At 37.2% G+C, this 22145-nt stretch overlaps 1 long non-coding RNA gene across 1 annotated transcript; it reads left to right on the top strand.

The window, feature by feature from the left end:
* The first annotated feature begins 271 nt into the window (after window positions 1-271).
* On the top strand, window positions 272-21926 carry LOC121407082. Its single transcript, XR_005968866.1, has 3 exons — window positions 272-356; window positions 4783-5934; window positions 21132-21926. It is a non-coding gene; the product is annotated as an uncharacterized LOC121407082 (long non-coding RNA).
* The last annotated feature ends 219 nt before the right edge of the window (window positions 21927-22145 follow it).

Below are 22145 nucleotides of genomic sequence, written 5' to 3'. Positions count from 1 at the left end.
GCTAACTAGTGTGCCACATGAATCTATACTGTACGCTGTATTAATGATCACACAAGTAATATGTTTTATAGTGAAGTTCAAAATCTGTCATTTAGTTTAACTGATGATGTAAATAGTTCGTACAATTCATTTCTCACAAATTTTACCAATTTATATAATAAATGCTTTATTAAAAAGAACGTACTAAACAGAAAAAGATATGTAATAAAAGAGTATGGATGACGCACAATTTAAAAAAGCTCTGCCAGAAAAAATAAGAAATTTATAAAAAGTTTTTACAATATCCTACACAGTATCGTGAGAAAGCATAAAAAAGATTCAGAAATTATGTAACCTTAAAGCTTAGGCAAGCTAAGGTGGCTTGTCAAAGGTGTGCGTGCGTTTTTACCTTTATATTCTGCGGCGAACCCGCTCAGCGTGCCATTGTCCATTTTTCTTTCCTACGGGTCAGTGCTCTTGCCATTTAAGACGACAGCGTTCCCTTTTGCAGCGAAAACGGAAGCGTGCGCTTTTATCTTTTCTTTTGACACCCCCCGGTTGGCGCTCCGATAAGATGTTTCTGCATGAGCGCCCTCTATGTCCACGATATCGACGTCTTAGGCAAACTATTAAACGAGCGATCTCTAGTCACTGATCTGGATATCGTTGTGTCCTTGTATCGGTGTGCGTAGTTCAGTGGGGTATATATTTTCAAAAGTTACGCTTTCACATTTTTTTGATAATTTTTCGTTTCGGGTTTCAGTATATGACAAAATTCAATAAGATTTAGATTTCATTTCTTTAATAGAACAATTAAGCTTTAGCCCTTTAGCACGAGCATGTTGTTTTATTTTGAAGAACATACCGTTAAGAAATTGAATTTCTGAAAGTAAGTGTTCAGGCGAGGGTAAGATTTTTTTTCATCACACTGAGCCCGCACAGTCAGCATTGTCGGGTAAAAAGGAAAGATATGGAATTGACCTTAACATCTTTGTAAACGAAATGCAAAACCCCACGCAAAAGATGCAATATAAATCATACCTGGGTCCAAAAATCATGGCGTTTAAAGCATTACACTGAAACGCTACTGTGAAAAAAACAACACTAAAAACATAAAATGCAAACGTTTTTTGGTGGAAAAAAGGCTGAAAACTAAGGGCAGCGTTGAAAATCAAATTTGAGCTTAACATAGGTCTAAGTTTAATTTAGCCCTCTTGTCAATTTGTTTTTGCTGTGAAATGTCCTTTTTTGAGGACTCTTTTTGGGCGATTTTGCCCCCCCCCCCTTGTGGAAAATCCTAGGTGCGCCACTGCATTTGTTTAAACATTTGAATTCTAGAAACTTATATATTCACACATAATACAGATGCCGTGCAAAACAAACGAATAAAATATCATTTATTTGAACTTTAAAAAATAAATTGGATGCTCAAGCTGTCATATCGGTCATTGTAGCTTAAATGCACAATTCTTGAATTTCATTGCTCGAAATTCAGAACAAAAAGTACCTTCGTTACTTTTTAAGACCATTACAAACATCTTTACCTTCGAACGAAATCAAAAGCACTTAAAAATGAATATTGAAATTATCAAAGTTGAGGTAGTCTTGACCATGAATAGAGTTGAGTGTTTATAGAGGAATTATAGCGTCTTCTATTAATCACATTCTACACTTTAATGACCGATGGAAAATATCGCGTGAATGAAAATGCAAATTAACACATTTAAGTGACTCCGACATGATATTCGACAGGAAAATCTATAAAAATCTTTTTACCTGGGATCCGTCTTTATTCTCTTATATAAATTTCCCCTGTGATCTAGAGTGCTCTGTGACCTAGTGTTCTTGATTACCATCCTGGAGCCACATAACCGAAGGGGGGTCTGGGGCTGAGACCTCAACAAGTACCATGATTTTATGCATGGTGACCCCACCCCTTCAAACCAGTCCGCTGGGGGGAGGGGACTTAATTATTTCTTTCAATTTTCCTGTTCTACTTATAATATTCAATTTTGTCAACTTAATTCTGATGGTTCCTTTTTTCATCCAACTTTATTTCTTCCTTTGAATTTTTCTAAAACTTTTCTATACCTATTCTTTTTTAACCTTCACGTTTGACTTGAACAATACGTGTATATTGCCGTTGATTTCTTCTTCCTATCAAATATTTAAATTAATCTGCAATGTGTGTATGTCAAATTATTGCAAATTAGATTCCCAGTGTCTAAGGTAAACATAATTTACCGACGTATAGTAATACGAAAGCCTCTTTGGCCTAGTTTCCCTTCCAACTTTGTACTTCACCTGTTAATCGTATAGCTGCATTCTGTATAACTTGCATATTTAAATATGCACCAAAAAATAAATTAACGTACAGAAAATGGTAATACCTCGGTCACATTTGCTCTACGGCGGCCATACAGCGAGTCGAAAATACTAGATCAACAAGAATGGAGTGCATGCTGGTGCGGATCCTGCCGGAGTAACACAATACAATCCAATCAGCGCCGTATTTATTTTGAACAATAGTTGGGCTCTCAAAAGTATTGTGGTCTATTTTGTGACCTCTACTAAAAGAAGTCAGTGGGTCTATACGGGGGTCTATATTCTGCACATCAGAGGGTACAGTTATGTAGTGAATCCCGGGGGGATCATCCGGTCCGTGTGCCCCTCCCCCCCCCCTTTGAGAGCCTTTATCAAATTTGTTAATGTAAATATGCCATTTTTACACAAGTGTGCCCCCCTTTATTTGAAACTCACAACATGTATTTTAATGAGAACATGTCGTTCATACACAAATGAGGACCTTCACTTTAGCCTGGTAAACAGAGAGTTGGTAGGCAATAAATATAACTCAAATGTTCACATTAAGAGTAGACCTATAAAGAGGGAAGTTACATGGTTAATCAAAAATGTGTTGATAAAATATCAGTCGAACGTTATGTTATAATCTGCTTCGCCAAATAGGTTTTATGTAATATTGCTCTTTATAAAGGCAAGCATTAAACTACATTAAATGTCGAAATGTTAAGAAATATAATGGAAACCATATCAAAATGCACATTACGAAAAGAAACAAAATCAAGGTTCTAGTATGGGGACAAAACGAGAACAAGAAAACTACCCATTTGATGCTCATTTTAATTCCCCGAAAGCCGGACGTTGAAAATGACATGGGCCAGCACATTGCAAGCTGTATTTAACGGCTTACCCCATTGACAAGGTAGATTTAAATTACCCCATTCTTGATTGGGGAGATTAACGTATATTCTTGAACATAGAGGTGGTCTGACGGGTTGCGGATTTCAATAGAAAGATGACCTCTTGCTTATTCACTCGCCTTCCTCTTATGTTTTCCTCTTCTTTTTTTCTCCTCTCTTTTTTCTTTCTTTCCCTTTTTTTTGCTCCGCTAATAGGGGGGGGGGCCCTTTGTAAATGTAAATCCAACCAAGAATCGGATCTATACAACATAATGTCTAAAGGTCAGGGGAGGATCCATGACGGGGGGAAAAGGTTCCGCTTTTAGGGGGGGGGGCACTCTTCTGTTTTGGCTGCATTTTGCATTACAAATTCTAATTATGCCTCTCATAATGGAAGGGGGCAAGGGGCGGCTCCCCCCCCTAAATCCCCCAGTGATAGAAGGGTACAGGAAGTTTGAGGATGCTGATTCATTCATGGCATACAATTTTCGAAATAGACGACCACAATTTCGTAAATATCCAGTCCACGTGCATGCGTACTCTCATTCCGAAGACGCAAGTCATAAAATAATTTCACCCCCACTTGATCACGGTTTCTGCGTGGACACAACTCTGCTTTCTCATGAATATTGATTTCGATGCAGAGGCAGAAATCGGGAGAACCCCTCTCAAATTTCTGAGTTTTTTCCACTCTCTCAACTGTATTTCCTCCATTTTTTTCACCCTTCCTCTTACTCCATCCCAATATTATTTTCTTATTTCTCTCTGTTTCCCCTTCCTTTTTTCTCCCTTTGACCTCTTAGTTTCTTTTTCCTCTTTTCACAATCCCTTTTGGTCCCGTTTCTTTAAAACATGGAGATAAAGAAAATTAAGAGACAATATGTTATCCTGGGGAAATAGTTGCCCGTCAAAAATATGAAAAAACTATTTAAAACAGTTTCTAATAAATCTTTGTAAATCTTTTGTCTTTCTATGCCTAATAGCGCTAAGCTGTTCCGGTCATATTTATTTAATCATTCTATTTCCTTCTGTTTTTTTTTTGGGGGGGGGTTCTCGACACCTGTTTGAGATGCGAGTAATAATTAATATTCCAAGTCGACGTGAATTCTACGAATGGCTTGGGCCTACGAAACGAAAATATGTGGAATCTTATTTTCCCACCTAAAACATGAATTGACTGTCTTCCAATTACAAAAAAGAGATTTTCATGGTTATTGCAGCAAATTCGAAAGATCAGTAATGATTTTTGACACATGCGTGATTTTTTTTAAAGCTACCGTGGCTTTATGAATGCACCCGATAGATGCGAACCACAGTTCAGAACAATGACCCGAACTCTCGATCCGACAGTCAATATGAACATGATGAAGGCACACATTTGTTTTGGTCGTAGAGGGAGCTATTTAGAATAGATTCTTCGGCCTTTCGACAGAAATTAAGACTTGCAGGAAAGACGAACAAAAGAACGGTGGCATTAAAGGGCCTTTGATGGCGGCCGTTCCTTTGAAGACAAGGGAACGTTGGGGGGGAAAGCCGAAGCGAAAACCCGGATGCGGGAAGAACGATGAAGAACGGTGCATGGACTTTTGACAAGCTACCTAAGAGTAATTTTTTATTTCAAGAAATTCAATGATTTCAAAGACAATACAAGAAAGACTTGGCAATGTATTAATACAATTTTGGGAAAAAACAAAAGATCATCTTCAAGCAATAATTCTATGACACTGAATGGTGAAATTGTAACTAATAAAGAAGCAATTGCAAATGCCTTTAATGATTTTTTTGCTATAATTGGTACTAAATTGTCTTCTCAACACATTAATAATTCTGACACTAATTTTGCTTCTTATCTAGATGACCCCAATTTGCAATCGTTATATCTCAAACCAATAAAACCAAGTGAAATAATTGATATAGTTTTAAAAATGAAAAGCAATACATACAAGTTCTGGTCATGATTCTATAGGTATCAAAGTTGTCAAGAAAATAATTTGTTTACCAGTCATTTGCGAAAATCTTGGTCATATTTTTAACTGTAGTATATCTTCTGGCAAATATCCTGACTTAATGAAAATAGCCAGAGTAACCCCAATTTTTTTTAAAAAAGGTGATACGAGTGAACTTAATAATTATAGACCAATCTCTGTACTCTCAATATTTGTTAAAATACTCGAAAGATGTATGTATAATAGAGTTGTTTCTTTTTTTGATAAACACCAAGTTCTTTTTTGTACTCAGTTTGGTTTTAGATCTTCTGCAATATTGGAATTGATTCATAAAATTACGCAAGCAATAGAAAGGAAAGAATATACATTAACAGTTTTTATTGATTTGTCAAAAGCTTTGGACATTATAGAAACTGGTTTCGAAGTTATTTGAATGAATGACAACAGTATACAGTTATAGATGGTATGGAATCAAAATACAATACAGTAAGATGTGGAGTGCCCCAGGGCTCTATACTTGGTCCCCTTCTGTTTTTGATTTACATAAACGACTTGCCAAAATGTTCAACCTTATTAGATTACATATTATTTGCAGACGACATCAGTATTTTTCCTTCCAGTCCTGATCCAACTCAACTTATCTATACCATGAACACCCAATTAATAAAATTACATCAATGGATGTGTGCCAATGAGCTGATTTTAAATGTAGATAAAACTATGTAATATTTGGTACACGTAAAATTAGTAATAACATCCCAAATATTTATTATTATCATGGTATTATTAATAGAGTGTCAAGTACTAAGGTAGCTTGTCAAAAGTCCATGCACCGTTCTTCATCGTTCTTCCCGCATCCGGGTTTTCGCTTCGGCTTTCCCGCCCAACGTTCCCTTCTCTTCAAAGGAACGGTCGCCATCAAAGGCCCTTTGATGCCACCGTTCTTTTGTTCGTCTTTCCTGCAAGTCTTAATTTCTGTCGAAAGGCCGAAGAATTTATTCTAAATAGCTCCCTCTACGACCAAAACAAATGTGTGCCTTCATCATGTTCATATTGACTGTTGGATCGAGATTTCGCGTCACTGTTCTGAACTGTGGTTCGCATCTATAATGGAAGTTCTGGTGCATTCATAAAGCCACGGTAGCTTAATAAAAAATCACGCACATGTCATTAATCGTTACTGATCTTACGAATTTGCTGCAATAAACATGAAAACCTCTTTTTTGCAATTGGAAGAGAGTCAATTCATGATGTTTTAGGTGGGAAAATAAGATTCCACATATTTTCGTTTCGTAGGCCCAAGCCATTCGTATAATTCACGTCGACTTAGAATATTAATTATTACTCGCATCTCAAACAAGTGTCGAGAGCCCCCCCCCTCCAAAAAAAAAACAGAAGGAAATAGAATGATAAAATAAATATGACCGGAACAGCTTGAAACTATTAGGCATAGATAGATCAAAGATTTATTAGAAACTGTTTTAAATAGTTTCTAAAAATTTTTGACGGGCAACAATTTCCCCAGGATAACATATTGTCTCTTAATTTTCTTTATCTCCATGTTGTAAAGAAGCGGGACCAAAAGAGATTGTGAAAAGAGGAAAAAGAAAACTAAGAAGTCAAAGGGAGAGGAAAGGAAGGGGAAATAGAGAGAAATAAGAAAATAATATTGGGATGGAAAAAGAGGAAGGGTGAGAAAAAAAATGGAGGAAATACAGTTGAAAGAGTGGGAAAAAACTCGGAAATTTGAGAGGGGTTCTCCAGATAAGCGATTCCATGTCCCTCGACATCAATGTCCGATTGTGTTAAAAACGACTGTCATCGATTAATATTAATCTTTTTTTTTCGTTGTTTGACCAAATGCGTGCGCATCCCGATTGCTGCTTCTGCATCGAAATCAATATTCATGAGAAAGCAGAGTTGTGTTCTCGCAGAATTCGTGATCAGGTGGGGGGGGGGTTAAAAACATTTTCCCCAAAATTCATGACTTGCGTCTTCGGAATGAGAGTACGCATGCGCGTGGACTGGATATTTACGAAATTGTGGTCGTCTATTTGAATATTGTATGCCATGAATGAATCAGCATCCTCAAATTTCCGTTACCTTTCTACCCCCCCCCCCCATTATGAGAGGCACAATTAAAATTTGTAATGCAAAATGCAGCCAAAACAGAAGAGTGCCGCCCCCCCCCCTTGAAAGCGAACCTAATTTTCCCCCCTGTCATGGATCCGCCCGCGACCTTTAGACATTATGTTGTATAGACCCAATTCTTGGTTGGATTTACATTTACATAGGGCCCGCCCCCCCCCCCCTATTGGCGGAGCAAAAAGGGGAAAGAAAGAAAAAGAGAGGAGAAAAGAAGGGGAAACATAAGAGGAGGAAGGCGAGTGAATAAGATGAGGCGAAGACTTAGAAAATAACTTTAATAATCATTACGCTACTGGGACAACCAATTCAAAGAAATAAACAAATATCAACCTTGGGCGGCCGATCGGGGAAAATATGGGTGAAAATGAAATCATCCTCCCCTATTGGCGGAGGCTGGATCCACCCCTGATTTAGATTTACATTTTATTCACACTATCGATCCCCTCTCGGGGCATGAGTGTACAACATAAAAACATATAACAGACTAAAGTATAACTTCATTTAATTGGTTTAACGTATTAAACGTAATGTTCGGAATTAAAGATAAATACCAATTGTGGTAACGATCAGAAAATTAGTTCGATCAGAATGCAATGAATTTTACCAACGAAGTGTTTGTTTGTATAAATGAAAAATATTTGCCAAATAGCCCTGTGAAAGAAAATGGTAAAAGTGCTGAGAAATGAGCGATATAAGCACAGAATTCCATCAAATGTCAGGTATTTTTGAGGCAATATTATAACACACTGTACCACGTATGCTTTAAAAAAAAAAAAAAAAAAAACAGGTACACACCTAGTTACAAATAATGCGTGAAGCATTTCCATTTATTTGAATGCAGGATAAAAGAGCACAGGTGTCGTAGCCGGGGATCGAACCCCGGACTTTCCATGTATAGCCAGGCGCCTTAGACCACTCGGCCACGGCACCCTCACATGTTTTAGCAATCATCAGAATTATCGATATTGAGCGGCGATTTCATTATTCTACAAAGATAAGTGCAGGCGCGGATCCAGGAGGGGGCCGAGCCGGCCCCGGCCCCCCTATTTTTTGACAACCTGCAGAAAAAAGTGTTTCTTGATAGAAACTACGAAAAGCAGGAAGAAAAGTAAGAAAGAGCTATTATACCCATGATGTGTAATTTACAGCCTCGTAACGGCCGGCCCGACCCCGAAAGGAAACAAGAAAAAGATGAGGGGAAGAATTGGAAAACAGACTTTATATAAAAAAAATTCGCTCGCGCATCGCGCTCGCATTAACTGTGTAATGAATCCCATTCAAGAGGATTAAATGGCACTTTATATATCCAGTTCTGAAATCAATTTGCACACAATATTTTAGCTCACGCATCAAGCTTTCATTTTTTTGTTTGATTTACACAAATTGTTATATCAAAATTTTCAGCTCGCGCTGCGCGCTCGCATTGTTTTATTTGTGAGTAACCTATCCTCTTTGGAAATTCTTTCCAAAATTTGTCAAAATGCTCCTGTATCATGTCAGTTTATCAAAAAATTAAGCTCGTGCTTCGCGCTTGCATTTAATTGTTTGAGACATGCAAACAAGCTTGTTCTTTAATTTTGAATAAAAACGCACTTAGACCGTCCAGTTTTCAGGTCGGAATATCACTCATTACTTAATTGGTGATACTTGTATCCTCTTCACTAATCACTAAAAACAGTCCTAATTGAGTCCCTTAATTTTCACGTTTCGGCTCGCGCTTCGCGCTCGCATTGTTTAGTTGGATACTTATCTTTGTTCATTATTATAAAAACTGCTCAGAATCTTCGAATTTTTTTGCACGCGCTTCGCGCTCGCATTTTATATTATGACCACATGAGATACCTTATCTTGTTTATAACAATAAAAACTAACATTTACTTAAAACTTCAGTCTTCAGTTAGGACTACCCCCTGAAAAACCAACAAAAAATAGAATTATGGCGGCCAATAGAGAAAAATTTTGCTGAAAATATTTATCGGCCCCCTATTGGCGAAAGCTAGATCAGCCCCTGAAGTGCACATTAATGTACTAGATTTAGATTTATGATAAATATTTCGTATCGAAATCGTCATGTAATCATATTTAAAATTGCTCCTTATATCTTGTGCTGTTCATGGTCTATAACCTCCCATAGTTATCGATATCGTCATCACCGCTGTTACTATCGCAATCATCTTCATTTCTCTATTATAAGTATTATCTTCGTTAACATTTCTATTATTTCATTATAATTTCATCTTCATGAATCGATGGGGTGGGAGAAGGAGGAGAAGACTGAGAATTACCAAGGAGAAGCAGACGTACATGTAGAATGGGGGAGCAGTAAAAAGGGATGATAATAATAATGAGAGATGAGGAAGGATACGGAGAGGAAAAACAAAGATAGAGAAAAAAAGGAGATGCAAGAAGAAAAAGAAGAAGAACGAAGGAAAAGCAGTAGGAGACGTATAAGAAGAGCAGGTGGGCAGAAGAACAAGAAGAGAGGAGACGTAGAAAAGGGGGAGGAGGGAAAAGAAAGAAGCAGCAGAAAAGAATGAGGTGGAGAAAAAAGAATAATAAAAGACGACAAAGGATATGAAGAAGAAAAAAAGATAAAGAAAAGGAGGAGTAAGAAGAGTAGATGAAGAAGGGGGCGAAGGATGAGAACAAGAAGAATAATAAGGTGGAAAAGAAGAATAACGACGGAGAAACAGAAGAAATAGAAGAGGGGGGGGGGGTGAGTTTGTTCTAAAGTAAAATCAATGTGAGTAGAATTAAATTAATGTTTTTATCTATATTGCAGTGATTACATCATACAATACTAGGATGCCATTATGTTCAATAATTTAAGCTTCAAAATTCTGTACCTTACGGGTGAAGATATGGGGCCGTAAGCTGCAGGGAGACATGTAGAGTGATATATTAGCATCAGATCATTACTCTAAAATAGATGGAACGTGATTATTTATTTATAACTAATATTAGTTAGTACACTTACTGGCCTAAAAGCCAAAGCAAATAAGGTCATGATATAAACTTCTCCATCAAGAGAATTGAACATTATTGACCTTTCAGGATTGCTTGGCATTGATACTCATCGAACTGTTCTTAGTCATTGCCCAGGCCTATGATCATGAAAGAGCAAGATCACTCACCCGTATAGTAGAGAATCATTGACAATAGCATGCTCAGCGGGTTCGCCACAGAAAACAATGAGAGAGCTAGACGCTCACAGTCTTTAATTCCCCATATCCGCTGTCGTGATTATTGTCGTAATTTCAATAGATAAACCTACTTCAAAAGACCGTTGGCCCGCCCGATGGGGAATCTTTTGTAATAATGTAGTGTATTAAAGTACGTGTATGCAGTAACTACCATCCCGACTTCTGTTGTGCTATTTAAAAGATTTCTTTCACCATCATCGAGGAGCGATTAGCGTGTAAAATCGCATAAATTATCTCACAGAACGGATATAATGTTCATGATTACCAACATCACCATAATCATTACTATTATCTTTCATATTTTTTAATGATATAAACTATAAAATTGATACTGGAGAACGATTGGAAATAGATAATGAATGAATGATGATAACAGTGATGATGATGGTGATAATTAGAACTTTGAAGTGATATTAATGGACATGATAATACGAATAACATGAATAATAATATCAGTGATAATGTAAACATTAACAAGCGAAGATGATTGGTATATTTGAGGCAATGAACCATGTATAACTTGAGACGCGTTTTTCCTTTATCATGTTTGTTATAAAAGGGTTTTCATATCATGATCCTGAAAGACATAGATTATATTTAGATTAAAAAGAAAGAGAATGGATAGCAATCTAATTATGGGAAAGATTTTGCGGGATGTCAAGTCCCGGGGGGGGGCACTTACATTGACGAGTGGATACCATGCGCGACCAAAAAAAAACACGTAAAAAGGATGTCTTTTTCACGATAGGGCACGTTACGTACGTAACGTGATAAGGGTGTCAAAAACACAAAAATAATGAAAAAAGGGTATCTATTTTGCTAGGAAAATTACGTGTTTAGGGTCGAATTTGCGGGGATGATAAAACAAAGATAGAATGTTTTATAAAGGATGTCTTTTTTGCCCCAACACTTCGTGTTTAGGGTCCGATTTGCGCGAGGTGTAGATCGAAGGTGGGGTCGTTCTAAACCGAATAAGGTAAAGCCGACGACCGAAGGACCCGTAACAATAAAACATTCCTTTACTTGTTATTTAGGGGTTCATTTCAGGGAACATTTGCCAAGAGTATCGTTTTGTTTCCAATACTTGTTAAGGGTAGGGTTTCACACGCCAGTACTTGTTAAGGGGTACATTTTCAGAATATGGAAATTACGTGTTTAGGGTGCTTTTCGAGACCCCATGGTCGCGCATGGTATCCACTCGTGAATGGAAGTGCCCCCCCCCCCCCCGGGTGTCAAGTCCGATGCAGTATAAAAATTGATTGCATATCGCGGTCGATGCGATTCTTATATCAACGATATCATCCCCAAGAGTCTATCAAGTTATGAGTTTATGTGCATTTTTAGCAAAATTGACATTTGTAATACGAGATTATTCTAATTTTAGAGTGCTGTAACATCCGAATTGCATGGCATTCCTGCTACGTACGTTTTGAATTCATCGGACATTTCGATTTCTGGATGCATGTTATATCAGTTAAAGCGGTGTACGTCTGAATCATATTGATTGTCATTTGTATTAACTTTATGATAACGTTGATATACAAAAACAGAATTCATCAGGTTCTTTATCATTACACCAATGGTATGAACTTATGCACATATAGGCCTACGTCTTTTGCTTGATAGAACACTGACACCCCCCCCCTCCATTAGAGCGAGAACAATATTGTGCTCTTTCATTAATATTGATTTCGATAAGGAGATCGGGAAGCGCACGCCATTAATAGGAATTTACATTATTTGTATACCACTTACAAGTGAAGCACAAAACATGTATCTAAACGCTACGGAACAAATAGAAAGAGAGAATGAATTTCACCAAAAATTAAAGTAGTTGCACAGTTAACAGTAGGCTGTAAACGATAGGGGGCTTCACATGCGGCGGGAAAGGCTATTTACCCCCCCCCAAAAAAAAAAAAAAAAAAAAAATTGAATTTCTCTCTTGAATCTGCTTGTTTAGTACTTTCTGTTAGATTGTTCCTGAGTTGGATCTAGTGGGGGGGGGCAAGGGGCCCGCCCCTCCCTCCTCCCTCTATTGGCGGAGCAAAAAAAACGGTGAAAGAAAGAAAAAAAGGAAAAGAGAGGAGAAAAAACATAGGAGGACAACGATTGAATAAATAAGATGAGGGAAAAACAATTAAAAAGAATTCTTTCATGTCATTAAATAAAATTTTCGCTCATGCTTCGCGCTCGCATTGCCTTTTAGGTGATTTACACATATGGAACTTAAAATATCAAATTTTTAAGTCAATATACATAACATATTTTAACTCGGAAATCGAACTTTCATTTTTAAAAAGTGTTCTGAAAAAAAAAATTATTGTCTGAATATTAACATTTTCTGCTCCCGCTGCGCGCTCACAAAATTTGATTTGTCAGGTACCTATTATTTTCCTGTATTCTATTTTAGTTATCAAAATATCCCTATTCATGTCAGATTGTGAAAACATATTAGCTAGCAGGGGCGGATCCAGGATTTTGAAATAGGGGGGGCGCCAGCGGCGAGGGAGCGAAGCGACCGAGCGGGGGAGGGTGTGGGAGGGGGGATACCCCCCTCCCACGGCAAGGACTTTTTCAAAAAATCATGTCCAAAAGTCGTATTTTGAGAGCACCTTTAGAAGAAAAATGCACACTTAAATCACTGTAACTTCATGACTAAAAGACACATACTGACTCATTTAGGAGCTGGTTTCCAGTCACACACCGTATAAGCGGTCATTCAAAACATACATTTGGCAAAGGCTCTTCACTTGCTTGCACGAAAGTATTTTTATTCTCCCCCCAACCCCCACCCCCCCCCCCCCCCCCGTCACATAAAATCTTCGCTCCTTACGCTGACATACAGCTGCCTATACACAGCAAACGCGGAGTGGGGTCGACTGGTGATTGAGAATATACAATTTTGCTCCTTGATAATTCGTTGGAATGATTGCTTCGGCGAAACTTAGTTGGGGGCAGGGGCGGATCCAGCCTTCGCCAATAGGGGGGCCCGGAATTTTTTTTTCAGCCATATTTTCCCCGATCGGCCACTCGAATATGATATTTGCCGGGATTTTTGGTATCTTTAAAGGGGTAGTCATATTAGTCACTTCTAAGCTTTATTCTTATGAATAAACATAAATATATAATACCATAATCATTATTTATATAATGCGAGCGCGAAGCGCGAGCTATTTTTTTTTGGGGGGGAATCTTATTTACTTTTTTCTAAAAGTTTTGAACATTCTGGGCAATCCTGAAAAAAGATGTGTATGCAAGTGAATAATTATTACGAACGTGAAGCGCGAGCAAAAATGAACTGATGGAAAAGGTACTGTTAAGGACTTGCTTGCAGTTAGCCATGAAGACGTTACATATTTTTAAAAATCAAATAATGCAAGCGCGAAGCGCGAGCTGAAATTTTTTGACATTTTTACCTAAGGAATGGAAATTCTAAGCACTTTTTGTAACTTAACAGACTTTTTGTAACTTAATAGAATAGGTATATAACTAAAAGATTAGTGCTAGCGCGAAGTGCTAGCGCGAAGCGTGAGCAAAAAAATTCGTGATTTAGACCTACTGAACGAGACACTCTATTCGAGTTTTGTAAATCATGAAAAGGATGAGGAAGTGGGGATCTTCCTTACATTAATAATGCGAGCGCAGAGCGCGAGCGGAAAATTTTTATATACGTTTTGAGCTGATCGAAAACGTATTTGTTATGGACTGCTTGAACTTAGCCATGAAGACGTTACATATTTCAACATTCAAATATTGCGAGCGCGAAGCGCGACCTGAAATTTTTGACATTTCTACCTGAATTATGGAAATTTCAAGCACTTTTTGTAATCGTGGAAAGGATAAGACAAAAACTGAACATTATTGATGCGAGCGCGAAGCGCGAGCGGAAAAATTCTGGACACTCTATTCATGTTTTGTAAATCATGAAAAGGTTAAGCTATTGGAAATTTTCATACATTAATAATGCGAGCACAAAGCGCGAGCAGACAATTTTTTATATTGTTATCTGAAACTGGATAATTATTTAAATGGAGAACAAGGTGCGTATCTGAATAAACGTGTGTTTGAGATATCGACCTAGAATTTGGGTATTCTAAATACCTTTTTTTTACCATGAAAATCAATAAAGCGAGCGCAAAGCGCGAGCTAAAAATATATGATATTCAGATCAGAAAAGGGGTCACTTTAAGCTCTGTATTGCAAGCACTTTGTGGAATTGTGAGGTGAAGAAGGATCACAGTTAAAACAGAGCTGATATTTTCAGTTATTGTTACTTTGAGTTTTGACATAGGACCGGGATATTCTATAAGGACATTATGTCATCATAAGAAAATGATGACTATCTTCCTATTTCTCTTCCTAAGCATGAGAGCGCTAAATCTATTAATATTATGGCCTGAAAATTGGACATTTAAGCACTTTTGTAATTATGTATAAGATGCACGAGTTTAAAATATATCAATGCGAGCGCAAATCGCGAGCAGAAATTTATGATTAATTGTCATCAAATGGTGATTTTAAGTAGTTTGTTTTAGAATTAATATTGAGATATACATAACTCACTAATCAAAATGCAAGCGTGCAGCGCTAGCTGATACGTTTTGACAATCTGACCTAAATAGGGATATTTTGAGAACTTCATGGAATACAGGAAAATAATAGGTACCTGACAAATCAAATTTTGCGAGCGCTCAGCGCAAGCAGAAATTGTTAATATTCAGACCATAAAACAGAATTTTTTACACTTTTAAAAAATCAATTTGTAAATAAAACAAAATAATGAAAGTTCAATTTCCCAGCTGAAATATGTTTTGTATATTGACTTCAGAATTTGATATTTTAAGGTCCATATTGAGCAAGATATCACCTAAAAGGCAATGCGAGCGCAAAGCGCGAGCGAAAATTTTATATCCCGACATGAAAGATTTAAAAAAAAATAATTTCCAAGTCTTAATTCCCCTTATCTTATTTTATTCACTCATCTTCCTCCTCTTATGCTTGCCTTCCTTCTTTTCTCCTCTCTTTTCCTTTTTTCATTTTTCCTTCCTTTTCCCCTTTTTTTCTTTTTTTTTGCTCCGCCAATAGGGGGGCCCGGGCCCCTCGGCCCCCCCCCCTGGATCCGCCTATGGTTGGGGCGCCCTGGATAATATGCCTCTGAATCTACCAGAAAGTGTAAAAGTTAGTTTACATTAAATACAAATATGTCTGACCTATACATTTCAGTGAAAACGTACATGACCAAGGCAGAATGATAATGCTGCGCACGTGGCGCCCGATACAGGGCTTCATCTTTGAGTGAAGAATAATCTCGGGGATAGACATCATTCGCATCGTTGACACTTTCTCTCGCGATCTGTTACTTACAATTTACATGTATTTGCCATAAAGACGGACAAACGCATGTTACAAAAAACACAAAATTTCGGGAAAAAATGATATCCCATCCAACATCTTCACACTGGTCACTGCACTGCAACTCCCGATTACAAGTGGTGCAACTTTCCAACCAATCGACTTGCGCGCCCTGGAATTCCGGAATTTACATATTGCAATACAGTATGACAGAGGTGCATTTGTGCGAACACAAAGGCCATGAGCGTAAGTTAAAATATAGTTTTGACTAGATCTAGCCCTTGAAATTGACTACATTGTACCAATCCAGTAAATATAACCATCCAAAAAAAACAAAAAAAAATCCGGCGAAAATAGGGGGGGCGCGCGCCCGGGGCGCCCCCCTCTGGATCCGCCACTGGCTAGCGCTGCACGCTCGCATTTTGATTGGTGAGTTATGAAAATTTCAATATTAATTATATTACAAACTAATTAAAATCTCCATTTTATGACAGTTTATCAACAATTTTCGGCTGGCGATTTGCGCGCACATTGATTTTTGAAAATATATCAACTCATGCATCTTATTCATAATTATAGAAGTGCTATAATATTGACAGATTTCGCGCTCTGATTAGGCTTATTAGATTAATAAATTAATTTAATGATAAATTGTCCCTTTTTCAGAATGGAATATCAAAAAGTTTCATCTCGCGATTTGATAAGAAGAGAAATAGGAAGACAGTCATAATTTTCATATGATGGAATATTGTTCTTAGAATTTTCCGGCCCTATGTCAAAACTCAAAGTAATAATAATGAATCATATATGTTCCTTTTTAAATGTGATCCATATCCACTCACAATTCTCCTACAAATCTCAAATTTTCCGCTTGCGCTTCGCGCTCGCATCGATTACTTAGTTATGTATGTACCTTTTTCATGATTACAAAAATTGCTTAGAACTTCCATTCTTCAGGTAGAAAAGTAAATATTTTCAGCTCACGCTTCGCGCTCGCATTATCTAATTGTTGAAATATGTAACGTTTTAATTTACGGATAATTACGAGCAGCCGTTAACAGATTCCTTTTTTTTATCAGAACGATCAATGCGTACTAAATTCATTCATCTCGTTTAGGATCAGAAGCATTGCCAGAATGCTATTTTAGGACAAAATACATGAAATAAAAAAATTAAAAAAAGCGGGCGCTTCGCGCTCGCACTATTTAGATTAGGCTTGTGAGATTATTTTACATTTATTTTTACATTTGATTTAAAGAATAAAGCTTAAAAGTGACAATATTTGGTTTACATATTATAAAGCGCCTTCTTATATTCCAATTTTACCTTAAACGTAAGTATTTTATTTTCAAACGAAGTCTATGAAAAAGGTGCAGTTAGGCTTTCATTTTGATGCCAAATAGTCTCATAATTGGGATTAGTTGCAAACACGGTTTTCGAATAGAAGGCACATCGGGGAACATCAAAGTAACAAGACAGTCACCAGCGCTGACAAAGTGATAATCTCCCCTTGACATACCCCTATATACCAATCAAGAGGTCATCTTTCTATTGAAATCCGCCACCACTCAGACCACCTCTATATGTTCAAGAATATAGGGTAATCTCCGCAATCAAGAATGGGGTAATTTAAATCTACCTTGACAATGGGGTAAGCCGTTAAATACAGCTTGCAATGCACTGGCCCATGTCATTTTCAACGTCCGGCTTTCGGGGAATTACAATTAGCATCAAATGGGTAGTTCTCTTGTTCTCGTTTTGTCCCCATACTAGAACCTTGATTTTGTTTCTTTTCGTAATGTGCATTTTGATATGGTTTCCAATATATTTCTCAACATTTCGACATTTAATGTAGTTTAATGCTTGCCTTTATAAAGAGCAATATTACATAAAACCTGCTTGGCGAAGCAGATTATAACATAACGTTCGAATGATATTTTATCAACACATTTTTAATTAAGCATGTAAATTCCCTCTTTATAGGCATGATAGGTCTACTCTTAATGTAAACATTCGAGTTATATTTATTGCCTACCATCTCTCTGTGCATTTTAATCCCGGGGGGGGGGGGGCACTTACATTGACGAGTGGATACCATGCGCGACCAAAAAACACGTAAAAAGGATGTCTTTTTCACGATAGGGCACGTTACGTACGTAACGTGATAAGGGTGTCAAAAACACAAAAATAATGAAAAAAGGGTATCTATTTCGCAAGGAAAATTACTTGTTTAGGGTCGAATTTGCGGGGATGATAAAACAAAGATAGAATGTTTTATAAAGGATGTCTTTTTTGCCCCAACACTTCGTGTTTAGGGTCCGATTTGCGCGAGGTGTAGATCGAAGGTGGGGTCGTTCTAAACCGAATAAGGTCAAGCCGACGACCGAAGGACCCGTTACAATAAAACATTCCTTTACTTGTTTAGGGGTTCATTTAAGGGAACATTTGCCAAGAGTATCGTTTTGTTTCCAATACTTGTAAAGGGTAGGGTTTCAAACGCCAATACTTGTTAAGGGGTGCATTTTCAGAAAATGGAAATTACGTGTTTAGGGTGCTTTTCGAGACCCCATGGTCGCGCATGGTATCCACTCGTAAATGGAAGTGGCCCCCCCCCCCGGGATTTTAATAACCAAATATATTTTGAAAAGGGGTGTTTACCAGGCTAAAGTGAAGGTCCTCATTTGGGTATGAACGACATATTCTCATTAAAATACATGTTGTGAGTTTCAATTAAAGGGGGCACACTTGTGTAAAATGGCATATTTACATTAACAAAATTGATAATGGCTCTCAAAGGGGGGCCGGCACACGGGCCGGATCCCCCCCCCCCTGGATTCACTACATAACTGTACCCTCCATGTGCAGAATATAGACCCCCGTACAGACCCACTACTTCTTTTAGTAGAGGTCACAAAATAGACCACAATACTTTTGAGAGCCCAACTATTGTTCAAAATAAATACGGCGCTTATTGGATTGTATTGTGTTACTCCGGCAGGATCCGCACCAGCATGCACTCCATCCTTGTTGATCTAGTATGCTAAATACCTCGGTCACATTTGTTCTAAGGCAAGTCGAAAACAGTAATTTTAACAGTTTTTGTACCAGCTAAATATAGGAAATTTGAATAAAATGAATAAAACGGCTGTTTTCGACTCGCTGTATGGCCGCCGTAAAGCAAATATGACCGAGGTATTACCATTTCCTGTACGTTAATTTATTTTTGGTGCGCATTTGAATATGCAAGCTATACAGAATGCAGCTATACAATTAAGAGGTGAGGTACAAAGTTGGAAGGGAAACTAGGCCAAAGAGGCTTTCGTGTTACGTCGGTAAATTATGTTTACCTTAGACACTGGGAATCTAATTTGCAATAATTTGACAGACACACATTGCAGATTAATTCAGATATTTGATAGGAAGAAGAAATCAACGGCAATATACACGTATTGTTCAAGTCAAACGTGAAGGTTAAAAGAAAATAGGTATAGAAAAGTTTTAGAAAAATTCAAAGGAAGAAATGAAGTTGGATAAAAAAAAGGAACCATCAGAATTAAGTTGACAAAATTGAATATTGTATGTAGAACAGGAAAATTGAAAGAAATAATTAAGTCCCCTCCCCCCGAGCGGACTGGTTTGAAGGGGTGGGGTCACCATGCATAAAATTATGGTACTTGTGGAGGCCTCAGCCCCAGATCCCCTTCGGTTCTGTGGCTCCTGGATGGTAATCAAGAACACTAGGTCACAGAGCACTCTAGATCACAGGGGAAATTTATATAAGAGAATAAAGACGGATCACAGGTAAAAAGATATAGTATAGATTTTCCTGTCCAGTGTCATGTCGGAGTCACTTCAATGTGTTAAGTTTCATTTTAATTCACGCGATATTTTTCATCGGTCATTCAAAGTTTAGAATGGGATTAATAGAAGACGCTTAATTCCTTTATAAACACTCAACTCTATTCATTGTCAAGACTACCTCAACTTTGATGATTTCAATATTTATTTTTAAGTGCTTTTGATTTCGTTCGAAGGTAAAGATTTTTGTAATGGTCTTAAAAAGTAACGAAAGTACTTTTTGTTCTGAATTTCGGGTAATGAAATTCAAGAATTGTGCATTTAAGCTACAATTACCGATATGACAGCTTGAGCATCCAATTTATTTTTTTAAAGTTCAAATTAATGATATTTTATTCGTTTGTTTTGCACGGCATCTGTATTATGAGAGAATATATAAGTTTCTAGAATTCCAATGTTTAAACAAATGCAGTGGCGTACCTCGAATTTTCCACAATGGGGGGGGGGCAAAATCGCCTTAAAAGAGTCCTCAACAGCTATAAAGGACATTTCACAGCTAAAACAAATTGACAAGCAAAAAAAAAAGGTCTTCAACTTCTCGTTGGGGGGGGGCAGGGATAGGTCCGTTGCATGGGTTGTGACTCGTCAGGGGGAGGGGGGGGGAGTCTGCCCCCTGTAGGTACGCTAGTGAACATATATATAAGAGGGCTAAATTAAACATAGGCCTATGTTAAGCTCAAATTTGAATTTCAACGCTGCCCTTAGTTTTCAACCTTTTTTCCATTGTTATTTTTTGTCACGGTAGCGTTTCAATGTATATCTTTAAATGCCATCATTTTTGGACCAAGGTATGATTTATATTGTATCTTTTGCGTGGGTTTTTGCATTTCGTTTACAAAGATGTTAAGGAAAATTCCATATTTTTCCTCTTCACCCGACAATGCTGACTGTGTGGGCTCAGTGTGATGAAAAAAAATCTTACCCTCGCCTGAACACTTACTTTCAGAAATTCAATATGTTAACGGTATGTTCTTCAAAATAAAACAACATGCTCGTGCTATTAAGGGCTAAAGCTTAATTGTTCTATTAAAGAAATGAAATCTAAATCTAATTGAAATTTGTCATATACTGAAACCCGAAACGAAAAATTCTCCCCAAAAAATGTGAAAGCGTAACTTTTGAAAATATATACCCCACTGGACTACGCACACCGATACAAGGACACAACAATATTCAGATCAGTGACTAGAGATCGGGCGTTTAATAGTTTGCCTAAAATGCCGATATCGTGGACATAGAGGGCGCTCATGCAGAAACATCTTATCGGAGAGACAACCGGGTGGTGTCAAAAGAAAAGATCAAAGCGCACGCTTCCGTTTTCGCTGCAAAAGGGAACGGTGGCGTCTTGAATGGCAAGAGCACTGACCCGTAGGAAAGAAAAATGGACAATGGAACGTTGAGCGGGATCGCCGTGGAATATAAAGGTAAAGACGCACGCACATAAGTTCTTAGATGTTATGATTGATGATAAGTTGTCTTGGAATAATCATATAAGTCATCTATGTGGTACCATATCTAGAATTATCAGAATTCTTAGAAAATTGTAATTTTTGCCCAGAAATGTTCTCAAATTATTGTATCATTCTTTAATATCTTCTCATTTAAGTTATTGTTCCACAGTGTGGGGCTTCTCATCAAAATATAATCTTAATCGTATATTTTGTCTACAGAAAAGGGCACTAAGAGTTATAACTCATTCTCATCAAATCCTTCTTCCCCTCTATTTTCCAAAATTAATATTTTTTCAATCCATAGTATCATTTCTTTACAAACTGGTTCTTTCATGAATAACTGTTTTCATGGTAGTATACCACCGTCAATTTTAAATTATTTTAAATATTGAATCGATCCATTCATTCCCATAATACACAAAATAGATGTAAATTTCATCCTCCTCTGTGTCGAACTGAGCTAGCCAAATCAACCATTTTTTATCAGGGCCCTATACTGTGGAACAATCTCTCTGTTAAACTTCAGACAGCAAAGATGTGAACTTTTCAACTTTAATTACACTGAGCAACCCTTTTCTCTTGACAAATAATCATAGCCTCTCTGTTTCTTTTCTTCTTCTTTCCTGTCCTGTCTTATGCCATATGGATGTATTTTTATGATTATGTATGTATTATGTTTAATGTATTATATACTACCTACTATGTGTGCTTATGAATGTTATTTTGGTCCACCACTATTTTTAAAATGTATTTGTATATTGCTTTGCATATATTTTAATTTTGTGGAAATAAATGAAATGAAAACTAAAAAAATGCTTATTAATTTGTTGACCGATTTTGATTTTTTTTGTTCAATCTGAGAACTACATGAGGTTCACTAAGGTTCTACACAGAATTTAGAAATTTAGACTAGAAAATTATTTATGCTAATTTATATGAAATTTATGCATAAATCACAAAAATTGCTTTTTCCTCTGTCATTTCTTCATCAATTTAAATTCTGTTTCC

The sequence above is a fragment of the Lytechinus variegatus genome, chromosome 2 (genome assembly GCF_018143015.1).
Source record: "Lytechinus variegatus isolate NC3 chromosome 2, Lvar_3.0, whole genome shotgun sequence".
Lineage (NCBI taxonomy): Eukaryota > Metazoa > Echinodermata > Echinoidea > Temnopleuroida > Toxopneustidae > Lytechinus > Lytechinus variegatus.
Note: the sequence above shows the minus strand (reverse complement) of the source record. Positions and strands in the feature narration are given on the sequence as shown.